We start from the raw sequence: 13,983 nt of genomic DNA, 5'->3' as shown, positions 1-13,983 counted from the left end.
CTGAAAAAATGACTCCAAAATCTGTGAAACTAGGAAAATGTTTACTTGTAGCAATTCAGAAAAGATGGATAAATCACTAACTAGTAAGAAAAAGTGAAGTTACAAAAAAGTCTTTGTAGTATACTTTAGAGATATTATTACTTTTGTGTTGCTCTGTTATACATGTAACATAGTGTTCAGACTTGACAAAATTATTTTAACTGGGGTATATTGTATTAAGGTGTTTTTTTTTTTCTTCCAATAGCAAAGCAGGAACCAGAATCTAACATTTTGCTTACCAATCCAATGCTATGTATACATTTATGTAGAATTTTTAAATATTAAAAGAATGTGTTATAGTAAATAGATGATTTTATGAACTGAATTGTGTCCCCCCAAATTCATATGTTGAAGCCGTTAAGTCCAGTGTAATGGTATTTGGAGGTGGGACCTTTGGAGATGAGGTCATGAGGGTGGGGGCCCCATGACAGGATTAGTGTCCTTATAAGAAAAAGAGAGAGACCAGAGCTCTCTCTGTCTCTCCACCACATGAGCACAGCGAGAAGATGGCCCTGGGACTAAGGCAAACCAGGAAGAAGATCCTCACCAAGAGCCAAATCTTCGGGCACCTTGATACCGGTCTTCCCAGCAGCCAGAACTGTGAAAAATGTCTGTGGTTTAAACCATCCAGTCTATTGTATTTTGTTACAGCGGCCCAAGCTGACTAAGACAGATGACATCTGCCTCACACACTTTTCCATTTCTAAAATAAATACAACCATAATCATGGAATCCTGACTATGCACCACTAAATCAACTAAATCACCTGATCTACCAAAATTGGCAAATGATTGGGAGAAAAGGAAAACTCAGCCCTTTAAAAGGAAGCAGGTAAAGAGTAGAGATGGCATCGTATAACCCTCTTTCATGGAGTGTGTAAAACGAAGAAAAGAGAACATAGAAACAGACTGAGATGAAGAACGAGGTCTGGAAAGACTGACAATGATCACAAGGTTTAGATTTCACATACTGAGGGCCCAGGGATTGTGTTTGGAACTTGCTTTGTCCTCACCATGTTTTATTTGTGTTGCTAAGAAGATATTCAGCTTAAGATGACAGGAAGCCAGTACGTCATCCAGGGACTAATGCTAGAGAGAAAGGCGTATGGAATGAACAGGCTTCTGCAAGCTAAAAGAACAATGGAAGGTTTCTCCGTCTTTACAGTGTGAGTGATGGATCGATGGTGAGTGCTTGCCTAAGGCTGCAGCTCTCAAAGACATTTTTCATTATTCTTTTAAAAGTGGTGCATCAAAATAACTCTCTGACTCAAAAACAAAGAATTCACTGAAACTGGTTACAGTTTGGTTGAAAAAGAAACCACCATTCCAATATACCTGAGTTGAAATCCATTGTTTCCTGGTTATGTGACCTTAAACCAAGCAGTTAGCCTCATTGGACCTCAGTTTCAATCTTTAGTCTAGAGATAATACATGTCCGCAGTCTCTTACCTGATATCCTTGGGATCAGATTTCAGAATTTTTTATAATGTCCCAGACTCACAATGTTTGGGACAGCAATTAGTAAGCAAACATATTGATATTCCTTCAGAAAAATGAAGTATCAGTAATCTACTAGATGAGAAAAATAAAATTTATTAACAGTTTTCTGGCAGTTCAAGTTAGGTGTTGTCACCAAAATTACAAAAAGAACTTTCCAATTTAGAGCTTTCTGGATTTTTGAATTTGGGGAGGGCAACCCATAAATATATTCATCCTAGAGTGATTGTGAGGAATAAATGGTGGATAAATGACATATGGTGGATAGACAAATAAATGACATATGGTGGATAGAAACTCAGAAGATTATGTAGGATGGATTACAAATGAGGACCCAAGGAATCCAAGTACAAGGGAGATCTTTCCTGAGCATAAACTCCCTCTCCTAAGATAACCAACATCCAGTTGCCAAGTGACCTGAGAGGCACACTGAGAAGGTACATAGATCCCCCTTCTTCCACTCAGTATTCCCTCTTCAGACCTGTATTTCCAAGCCCTATGGGAGCCGGCCCTTCTGCAGTTTGGGGAAGGAAAGTGCATATCAACAGTGTTTTCTTTTTTAACACTCCACCTACCTTCTAACTCACTTCTCCCTCTGTGGGCCCCCAGTGAAGAGGAAAGAGCTTCGTGCATTGCTTTACAGTTTTTAAAACATGTTGCTTCCATTGAGTTCTTTAATCATTACACCAGCTGATGACAGGCCTGTCTTATTAACCTACTATTTGCAGTTAGTATCAGGATCTAGGTTCCAAACTTTCTGTATTCCCTTCAGATGGAAGACATCATCCCAGGATCCCTCCTAGGGTCCCGAAGACCTCTCTCTTCTCAGTTCAAAGCCCATGTCTGCTTTTCCAAGCACTAGTTCTTATCTCTAATCTGAAGAATGCTTCCAATCCTGTCCAGTGACTCATTCAAAAACATCCCACATGCATCCCCTCCTCAATCCCCCTAGGAATCCACCTTCCCTGCATTCTATTACCATGGGTTTTACAATAGAAAATTGCTTTACAGTCCTAGCAGCAACAGCAGCCATTCAGCTACCACAGTGAGCAGAAATCTGTTCTTTCATGGTTCCTATGCAGCTTAACAAAAGTCATAGACACAGATATTAAATCTATCATTTATATACCCCAAATCACTACATAGAGATATAGCTTGATTTGAATCTAAATTCTAATTTTTAAAAGCCCTAGTGACACTTACTAAGATAGGGGTTTAGGAGAGTGAACAATTACCATGGAAAAGCAACCACCCACACAAATATCTTATGACTCAGACATTATACTTCTTAAACATCTTCTTTAAAAGAATATAGTAAGTCAGGACAAGAGTCATCATTTCAAATACTCCAGTAACTAATAGCAGGCCTGTTACAGTTGCTGCACTTTTGTTTAAATTCAGAGCTCAACAGTTATGCACATGCACATGTGTGTGTATGTTCCTGTGTATTTGCACATGAGCATGTAAGCTTGATGCCTACAATGTACTTAAAAGCGTTAAAATGCAGTCTATTCCTATGTTGCTGAAAGGAGTACTTTTCTAAGATAACAGAGTTATCCAAGTATCTCCTACAAGAAAGATTACTTTTATTATTATTATTTTCAGCAATATAACCATATTCTTATTATTTCATAGGCCATAATTCTGATCTGATACCAAATTGCACCTATGAGCCCACTCACTGTCCCTGTACGTGCAGTGTGTGTAGATTCCGTCGTCACGTTATATAATGCAGTACTATGTGGCTATTGGGTTTCAAAACACCACGTGGCGAACACTTGGAGAATTCAAAATTTTGTTACCATGGGGACAAGATGTTGGTCCTTCTCAGTGCAGCCAACACACTTCCTCGTTCAGAAAAACTATTTCCACAGGAAAATAAATGAGCTCAAAAACTGAAGCTTTTAGTTTTAAAAGAATGACTATTTTCTTAAAGTTCTGTATTTAATAGTGACAGCAGAACTGGGCAAGCAATGGAGAAATATTTAGGAAGCCTTGTTTTCAAACAGTTATTTCTGACCTTTGTTTTCCTCGCTGGCTAGTACTAGGTGAAGGAACAGATTTCAAAGATCTCGTGCTGCACTTCTCAAGTGCCTGTCCGATGTGGTAGGTTACTAAGTGGCCATAAATCATTTCTCTTCCTTTTCCTATATCCGTTTGCATTTGACTTTGCAGCTCTTGCCACAAAAAAGTTGGAATCTATTCCGTCACTCCTTGAATACGGCCTGACATTGTGCTTCGTCTGGCCAATAGAATGTGGCAGAGCTCAGAGTGTATCAGTTCCATGCCTTGAGTCGAAGCGCCCTACATTCTTCCACTCTTTCTTGGGATCCTGCCTACTTCTGTGTGAACACACCTGGGCTGTACTGCAGGCGGATGAGAGACGCTGGCTTAGCCATCTCCACTGCCACCCAGTCTACAGCCAGCCAACCCTCAGAAGCAGAGCTACCTAGCTGAAAGACAACTGCTTGCAGACACGTAACTTAGTCCAGTGAGACCAAAAGAACAAACGAACCCACAGAATCATGAACAAAATAAACAAGTGTCTTAAGCCAGTAAGTTCTGGAGTGGTTTATTATGTAACAAAAGGAAATCATATACCATATGCTTCTTTGTTAGTTCTGTCAATTTTGAAGGACATATTTATAAACATGCAGCTGGGTTCTTAAAACCAAAGGTTAGTCTGGAGTGACATGAATGCCTATTAAAAACCCCAAGCAGGTATGCACAAGCATAAACAAATACATTGCCCTCACTCTGACAATATGGACAGCAAATAGTTTCCTTTCATACATGAATTCAGATGATTTTTATGCCTGATTCTGCAGAGTCTGAAAAGAAAATTTAACCCAGATGAACAATCCCTCCCTCTCAATTGCATATTTACTGAATGAAATCACCTTTGCTCTCCCAAGAATAAGATGAGTATACTGCTATAGATTCTATGGAGAACACACACACACACACACACACACACACACACACACACACAATGAAAGAGAAAATCCCATTCATGTGTCTACTGCATGCAAAGGAGATCATCATCCTTATTTTATTTATCAGTGGTAGGTGAAATCTCACATAGTGGATAGTAAACAGTTAAATTTAAAATATCTTGGATTTTTAAATGTTTATCTCTAAAACAGCTTTCCCTTAAAAAAAAATTTATATGTTGTTCTTCAAAGCTTCTTTTTCCAACTCTGTTTATGCCACCTTCCACTCTCTTTTCCTGGCCATGGGGACCCTAGAGCCATGTATTGACCTCACAAGTTGAAGGAACCAGAATCCCTGTGTCACTCTCATAGGGGAGAGCTGCTCTAAAGAGTCATCCAGCACCTGCTTAATGCTGTATAAGCAAGAAATAAATCACTGTTCTGTACATTAAGATTTCAGGGCTTGTAACCACAAACCAGCAAAGCCTACTGTAATAAAGTATTAGGGCATACAGACATGCTGATAGGAATGATCCTGCAGAAAGGAGGGAAGGGCATTGATGCAGGAGAGAAAGGGGACAGTTGCAGGAACCCATTTTCACAGATAAGACTACAGAGTATGTGAAGCTGGTATACTTGCTGAGGGAGGATCGGGGGTACTGTTTTGGTTACCACTATTCTGGCCCTAAATCACGAGGCAGATCATTGGCTGAGACTGTAAAGGGGAGTGCAAGTATGAGGACTAACCTGATGCTGTAAAACAGTCTTCTCGGGGCTTCCCTGGTGGCGCAGTGGTTGAGAGTCCGCCTGCCGATGCAGGGGACGCGGGTTCGTGCCCCGGTCCAGGAAGATCCCACATGCCGCAGACAGGCTGGGCCCGTGAGCCATGGCCGCTGAGCCTGTGCATCCGGAGCCTGTGCTCCGCAACGGGAGAGGCCACAACAGTGAGAGGCCCGCGTACTACAAAAAAAACAAAAAAAAACCAAAAAAAACAGTCTTCTCGGGAAGAAGAGAGTAAATGTTGAATGTGAGATGCTCCCATAGGTACTAAATGAGTGTTGTTTTCCTTTAGCCGTGCTCAGCTGTTTGGCCACGGGCTTTATCCAAGTGGAGAGCGGGATCTAATCAGAGTCCAATTATAAGTCCAAGCAGGACTTATAAAATATAACAAAAAGATGAGGCACCACAAAAACAAAAGTGTAGAGAGGCCATGATTATGATGTGGGGCCATGAAATCCGATCTGAGGGAAGATGTGAGAGCACGGTGCTATCAGCGAGCTATGTTAGTCAACATGGGCTACCATAACTAAATACCACAGACTGAGTAACTAAAACAAGAGAAATTTATTTTCTCACAATTCTGGAGGCTGAAAGTACAAGATCAGGTTTCTACGAAGTCTTCTCTCTTTAACTTATAGATCACCATCCTCTCTCCCTGTATCTTCTCAGGGTCTTCCCTCTGTGTGTCTGTGTCCAAATTTCCTCTTCTTATAAGAACACCAGTCTATTGAATTAGTCCCACCTTAATGACCTCATTTACACTTAATCACCTCTGTAATCACCTTTGTAGACCTATCTCCAAATACTGTCAGATTCTGAGTACTGGGGATTGGGACTTCAGAGTCAGCACTTTAGAGGAACACAATTCAGCCCATAACAAGGGGATTGAAATGGAAAAACAAAGCGACGTCCAGGAAATAAGATGCACAAAATTGAGGTTTGGGAAGCAAAGGCCTAGAGTGTGATCAAGAAAATAGATGTCAGGGCTTCCCTGGTGGCGCAGTGGCTGACAGTCTGCCTGCTGATGTGGGGGACGTGGGTTCGTGCCCCGGTCCAGGAGGATCCCACATGCCGCGGAGTGGCTGGGCCCGTGAGCCATGGCCGCTGAGCCTGCGCGTCCAGAGCCTGTGCTCCGCAACGGGAGAGGCCACAACAGTGAGAGGCCCGCATACCACAAAAAAAAAAGAAAAGAAAAGAAAAGAAAATAGATGTCAGAGGTGAGGAAAAGACAAAACAGTTGGGGATGAAGCAGTCAAGAATAAGGCACAGAATGAATTATCCTTGTGGATACTGAAATCACCAAGCTTGATGACAGAATCCATAAAGGAGAAAAATACAGTAAACCAAAGTAGAGAAAGTGCTAAAATCTTCCATGAACCTGTGTTTGTGTGTGGGAGGTGTAGGGAGGGAGAGTGGGACAGGTGGGAGGGAGAACAGGAGGCAAGGTGACCAGAGGACAGCTGATGGCTGCAACAAGGAAGGGTATCAGATGGTCCGGTCAGACGGCATGTGTTTTAAAGGAACTGAGATTTGTGGGAAGAAGCAAGGAAAGCAAGGGAGAGCCACATTCTGGAAGAATAAACAGTGAGCAAAGAATACATTACTTTGCCTACAAGTCCAGGAGTATATGGGGTACAGGAGAAAAAGCTTTAGGAAAAGCCAGATTCTCTTAGTACAAGAAGTTGAAGAGAAATTTAAGAGAAGAGATTGAAGATGGGGTATTTTTTTTAAATTACAGACTGAGATAGTTTTTACTGGTGATCAGAAATATCATTCACCTCCCCTTTCAGCCACTTGGAAGACAGGACTTCTCAACCCCATTCTACTTAAGCAGGGACATCTGAATATTTCTGGCAAAGAAATGTGAGACATGACCCATGTTACTTTTGGGCTGAGGCAGTGAAAAGCCCATGTGCAATTCTCTCATTTCACTCTTACTCTTCTGAGGCCGCCAAGAAGGCTTTATTGCCAGATGTTTTTGATAAGAGACTGGAGCCTCTGTCAGCTGCTTCTCTGGGTGACTATGTAGAATGGACTCCTTGCCAACCAATGTTGACCATAAAGATTAAGTGAGAAATGAGCTTTTGTTTTGTGAGGGCCAGTGGTGTTTCTGGGTGTGAGTGTGTGTGTCTGCGTGTATGTGTGTTTGATTTGTCACCACAGTAAAACCTAGTCTCTCCTGATTTGTACACACTCCATGATTGCAGAACGTGCAATGGAAGAGCTGGGAAGGGAGGGAGACTGTGGCTTATCAGCGAATGTCGTCACATTTAATCCATGAGAATAAGGGTCTTGGGCTGCAAGATGGACTGGCAGGCTTGGGAGGCTTGAAGTGATTGAGAAAAAAGAAGATGCAGGGTTTGGTGACATCTTAGGGAAAGGCAGATGGTTAGGTGTACTTGTCGCCTCCTTCAATGGGCCTCTCAGGCACATTGTGATGGAGAGACGGGGCATGTGGTCAGCAGTGAGGGGCAGCGGTGAGAGCTCTGTGACTAGCTCCCACCACCCGCAGCATCCTGGTGGGGGCAAAAGGGACATATTACTGTGATTATATACATTTTTTTATTCTAAAGAAATATTTTCTTCTTCTTGGAGTTTCCAAATGTTTCACATAGAGAATATATTAATCACCCCCAAGAAATTCATAACAAACATTTTTACAAAGGTACGGTGGAAGAAATAAGACAGAGAAAGAAGGATGGAAGGGAGATGCATGAGAATGTTCATCATGGTTGTCTCAGGATGATGGGGTTATGTGTGACTTTTGTTTCCTTCTTCGTACTTTTCTGAAATTTCACGACTTCTGCAAGGAACTATAAATATTAAAAGGTGGAAAATGTATCACATAGTCATAGTCAGATTCATTCACTTCTTCACTAATTCATTTAACAAATAAATATTTCTTTAGTGCATGCTATGTGCTTAGCACTTTCACCAGTGCTAGAACGAGAAGCTAAGAGATTATCCAGTACGAACTGTTTACCTGACTGGCTGGAAAAACCCAGAGAGGTTATGAGACAACCTTAGGAAGTCACAAGAGGACTAGAAGAATACGGATCATGCTCTTCTTGTTCTGGACTCTCCTTCTTTCATCATTTTAACACCAAGAACAAGAAGGATATGATGTGACCAACCACATAATCAAACAGCAGTATATCCCTCAGTGGACATCCCTTCCATTCCCCTTTGAAACAACATCCTCACATTCTTCACTGCAAAGTTCTGTTTTATAAATACCATTTCTCTGTTCCAAAACCTTCAAAGGCAGATCATTACCTCCCAAATAAAGTTTGGATTTTTTTACCCTAACATTCAAGGCCTTCTCCAATCTGTTTTTTACATACTTCACAGACATTATATTTGGTCTGCTCATTTCTCATGTACAAAAAATAACAAATTTATCTATTATTTGTGCAGTTCATGCTCCATGACTATTCTCAGTTTTTTCCCCATTATTTAGTAATTTTCTCAACAGAAGTACGTGGCAGGAGAGGGAGACAGCCAATCAATGAACATGATTGGACCCTAAACTTTCAATCACAAAGGCTTAAACTCTAGTTTGCTCATCATTTAACAGGTGTGTGATATTAGCAAATAATCTTGGCCTCTTTGAAAAGCCTGTGTACTTCACAGGGCTATTGTTCATTTCTTTATGTATGAATTCTCATGTAATGAGCTTTTATTGCATATTTATTACTCACCAGGCTCTGTGTTAGGTACTATGCATTCATCAGAACAAGATGGGCATAGTCTCTGTGTTCATGGAGCAGGAGTGAGGTGAATGAGAGAGGAGAATGACATGAGATTATCTGTGATTATAATTTTTAAGGAAAAAAATTACAGAACTAATGCTTCTGGGAACACACATTGGAAAATGCAGGTCTAGAAACATGTTAGATTAATCTTCTGTGTGATTTGATATCTATCAACCACAGGTATTCTTGAAAATGTGGGAACACCATAAAAGGTTTTTTTTTTTTGTGGGTTGAGAAGATAATTTTCCTGGCAGGTGCTGCCACAAAGTAGATCTTTTCCCATTTCAAGAGTGAAGTTGCCTAAGCAAAAGATAAGCTTCTGTTTTACTTATAAAAGAAACAAGTAAATAAGTGGGACCACAGAGTATGTGAAACCAGTTATCCAATGCCCAGGCCTCTAGAGTGAGCTAAATCATATGTTAGAGGGCAGGCAAGTCCAGAGAATGTAAACAGAGTGTGGTAACAGGCAACACAAAGAAAGGAAATGCAGAGCATACAAGGAAAGGAAACGGCTGATGATGAAGCAGACAAGGCTAAACTCCCAAAACGGAGGGCTGGAATGGCAGTGTGGAGAAGTGGCAGTGTCAGGGCACACAGCAGCAGGGCACGGAGCAGAGAACATCCTTCAGTGAATATGCTTAGGATAAGAGTCACAGAGACACAAAGAAAGAACAGAGTTAAGAAACAGGTAAGTTGGGAAATTGTAAAGCCATTAAGAAGTTCCAAGCCCTCTCAACATCTACCCACTCTACACACAACATTCGTAAGAAAAGAACAGGAGAAAGTGGATCAAAAGAGGAACACTGATGAAAACAAGGAGGTAGTATGCCTCAGCACAATTACATTCACTGCCTTGGGTTGTTGCAGCAGCTATAAAGGGTCACCAAAATATGTGCTACATAGAGAATGTTGCACTGAAGAATAATTCTCATTCCCAGAAAGCAGGACTGAAATGTCGATGTATCCAGGGATGGCTAGAGAGAATTTACCAGCTCTCAAAGTGAGAAAAGATTTTCGGTCCAACTTAAACTCAGCCTTGTGTATTTCATGCTCGATTCAACTCCATAGAAAATTCAGTTAAAGTTCATGCACAGGGTAAATATTCTCTTTTGCTGCAAGTCTAAATAAAGAACACTAAAATGATACTGACAAATGTATAGTGGATACTTACATCCCAGTGGACACTAATGATCATTTGATCATTGGCCTGGAACCCAGGCCAAAAACAATCCCCAATTATGCCAGCCTACTTCTCTACCTACTGGCAGGAAAATTTGAATGTATGTGTTTATGGGGCTATAATTTAAATGACTGATGACCCCCACACCACCAAAAAAAAGTACCATTATTGATACAGACAGAGCTAGGGAATAAAGAGGGAGGACCACCTTTGCAGATGAGGCTACCATGAGACTGTTCATTAAGTCTTTTCCAGGATGAAGAAACCCAGGCAATGAGCTCTTTGAAAGCAGGGCTGATGCCCACTCTTCTGAGCACAACCAACACACAGGACCCACTATAAGACCAAACACCTAAAGCTGTGGTATCTGTTGGCTGATTGGTGAATTTTTTTAAATGGATAATAGCTTGTGGATTATGCACATTCCTCCAAGTTGTGCTAATCCTTTTACAAAGACAAGAATGACCTTTTTCTACTCCTTTGATACAAATATGCTTATTGAGAACTTCCTATATCCCGGGCCACACACTAAGGCCTGAGGATGCAAAGATGAGAAGACCCTGTTTTAGTGTGCTAGGGCTACCACAACAAGGTACCACTGGGTGGCTTAAACAAGACAAACTTATCTTCTCACAGTTCTGGAGACTAGGAGTTCAAGATGAAACTGTCTTCAGTTTGAACCCTTGTGAGGGCTGTGAGGGAGGGATCTGTTCCAGGCCTCTCTCCTTGGCTTCACCCTGTATCTTTACACAGTCTTCCCTCTATGTGTGTCTGTGTCCAAATGTCCTCTTCTATCGGATTAAAGCCCACCCTAAGGACCTTATTTTAACCTAATTCCCTCTGTAACCACCCTATCTCCAAACACAGTCACATTTTGAAAGTCAGGACTTCAACAGATAACTTGTGGCAAGGACATGATTCAGCCCACAACAGACACATGCCCTACTTCAGAATACTCATATGTGATTTCTCAGTGAAGTGCTCCCAGGAAGACCTGGGAAAGCAAAAATATTGTTGCTGTCCAGCACTTGCCTGACAGAGTTCTACTTCCCAGCAATGAGCTTACCTTTCTTCTATTTAAACTGCATGCACAGTAAGTTCTCTGTTAAGAGAATTCTAAGTTCTGCTAACTAGCCCCTCTGCCAGAGAGGCATTCTGTATTTTCAAAATCCTTGTGGAACTAAAAATCATAATGGCTACACTTTGCCAAAAGGTATGCATGCATGTCGGAGATAAAATAGTAGTGAAGTAACTAGGCAGGTCCATTCCAGAAAAAGCAAAATCACTAACTGTATACTATCTGCCCTTCTGCTTTATCTGTATAATTCTTACAAAGCGAGTTTATTCACCACAGGACTCTATTCTCTGTTCTTCGTTTCCAGTCTACACTGGGTCCCCAACTCAGACTTTGAGAATAGAAAGTCCAGTTGCATAAACAAATTTTCTGCTTAAATAATAAGGCTTATAAACTAAAGGCATAAGCATCTTAAAGCAAACTACTCCTAGTTCGCTAATTCAATGAATGATATTTACACAATGTTATTAAGAGCCATTTAGCTACCAAAAAACATTCCATTTGTACACAGCATTCCATTTCAGCCAAACTCATAAAGTGTACTCACTTGCTGCAGAACAGTTGCTCATAAGTGTAGAGTCAATTTCTACTTCTGCATGAGCAATATCAAAAAGGTAATAGAAGAAAACCTGCAGTCTGAGCAAGGAAGTCAGCCCACTCTTTCATTTGCATAAACACATGCATTGAAGAGGCACTTAAGGTCTATTTATTTTACAGTTACAAAGGATAACAGAGCCTTTTCAAGTTTTTTGTCCCAAAACCTAAATTTCTAACTACTCTGCTAGTTACATATTATTTAGTTGGTTGAAGATTGCTATTCTTTGGTCATGAGCAAACCCAAGTTTACCAACTTTCCTTCTCACAACCAGATTCATTATCGTTCTCTTAAGTCTCCTGTTCCAGTTAATATCATAAAGATCTTCCCAGTTACCCAAAGGAGATATCTTGGAATCATCTTTCACTCTTCTCTCTCCTTTACTTTCCATATCTACTCAATCCCCAAATTCTTGTGATATTACCATGCTCATTCAACTTTATTGGCTTGCCATTATATGCCAGGAACTGAGCTAAGCATTGGGGAAATAAAGACACATAAAAAATGGTGCCTTCTACCAAATAGCTCATAAAATAGTCGAGAAGGAAAGTCAGTTATCAATGACAGTGATAGGGGCCATGATAGAACCATGTTTTGACTGTTTTGGGAGCTCAGAAGCAATATTCTTGAAGGGAGTTTTAAACAAAAAGAATTAAATAAGGGCCAGATTGGGGCTGGGAAGGAAGCAGGTAGCAGTGTGGAGATGTCATCTGAAGAACAGGAAAATGCACACACATGAAGCAGCATGTGTCACTGGGAAACTAACCAAACTTCAGGATGGCTAGAGCAGAGTCTGTGGTAGATTGGCAAGAGACAAAATTGCATTATAAAGCAGGGAACAGATCTTAGAATATCTTGTGTTTTACGTTATGGGTGATCCATTAAAGGCTCCTAAGTAGTGACACAACCAGATTTCTTTCCTAGAAAGCCTGCTCTATCTGCAGTGGGTAGGTTAGATCGAATGTGTAAATGCAGGTATGCTGAGGGAGGAAAATCGGATAGGAGGTATTGGGTAAATACGGAGGAGAAAGAGAGAAAATTACCTTAACCTATTGTCTCCATTCTCCCCAACATCAGCTACAAATAAGGGTGAAAAAGTCTATTTTTTTTAAAAAATCAGAATATCAATGCATAAAATTAGATGTGCAATAGCTATTCCAATCAAGAAATTGTACTGGTCACAAAATAGCCATAGAAAAACCATACTGAACAATGCTGGTAGAACAGTATAATTGTTAATGTATGGCCTCTGGATTGGAACAGATCTTAGTCTAAACTTACTGATAGTGCAAACTTAAGCAGGTTACAAAACCTCACTAAACCTCAGTTTATTCATCACACAAATAATATTAAAAATCATACCAACCTCTTAGAGCTATTGTGTGGGATAAATGGGCTGATGCATACACTTCGCACAGTACCAGACACACAGTAAGCAACCAATAGAGAGCAGCTATTTTTACACCAGTGCAGAACTGTTTACCTCTACAGTAAACCTGCAGGGAACTGGAGAGGAGAGTCCTGAACTGGGACATCTGCGTCTATTTCTTATTGTTATTTAACTTCACATAAGTTACTTAACATCTCTATTTCTTCTGATCAACTGAGATAATTCTTGTTCTATTTATGTAATAAGGTTGTTTCTGACATGAGATAATATATGTGAAAGTAGCCTGAATAATCTAAAGTGATGAACACATACAAGATATTATGGTCTGACCTTGGCATATTTCACTTTGGGCAGCTCTGGTCACATGGTGATAATTATGAACTCCTGCACAGAAATAGTGCCAAAAGAGCAGTGGACTCAGATTGGGGGGGGGGGGGGGGGAGGGCGGGGCTGGACTCTAGCCTCAGGATCACCATGACCTGTGACCCAGGCCAAGCCACTTACCTGTTGGAGTCTCCACTTCCTCATCAACAACTCAAGGGGATGTATTCCACACCCTCTAAACCACCTTACTGCAGATCCAACAATCTAATTCCCTTCATTAAGACAACTTTAAGTGTTCAATATTTCACATTTTCCTCTATGCCAACAAAATGCTCCAAAATGAAGCAAAGGCAGGATTTACTATGGGTCAAGAATCTTCTAACCCAGAGTCAATGCAATCTCACATTATTTAATTT

At 40.8% G+C, this 13,983-nt stretch overlaps 1 protein-coding gene across 1 annotated transcript in view; it reads right to left on the bottom strand.

Annotated features, from left to right (window-relative positions):
* Window positions 1-13,983, bottom strand: part of LOC307186477 (zinc finger MYM-type protein 6-like) — a 1,023,730-nt gene that overhangs the window by 777,082 nt on the left and 232,665 nt on the right. The window contains exon 2 of the mRNA XM_079921634.1: window positions 5,216-5,428. The gene's annotated coding sequence lies outside the window, so the exon portion shown is untranslated. The remainder of the gene's footprint in view (window positions 1-5,215; window positions 5,429-13,983) is intronic.

The sequence above is a fragment of the Stenella coeruleoalba genome (assembly GCF_951394435.1).
Source record: "Stenella coeruleoalba genome assembly, chromosome: 5".
In the NCBI taxonomy this organism is placed as follows: Eukaryota; Metazoa; Chordata; class Mammalia; order Artiodactyla; family Delphinidae; genus Stenella; species Stenella coeruleoalba.
This window is presented reverse-complemented; position numbering and strand designations above follow the sequence as displayed.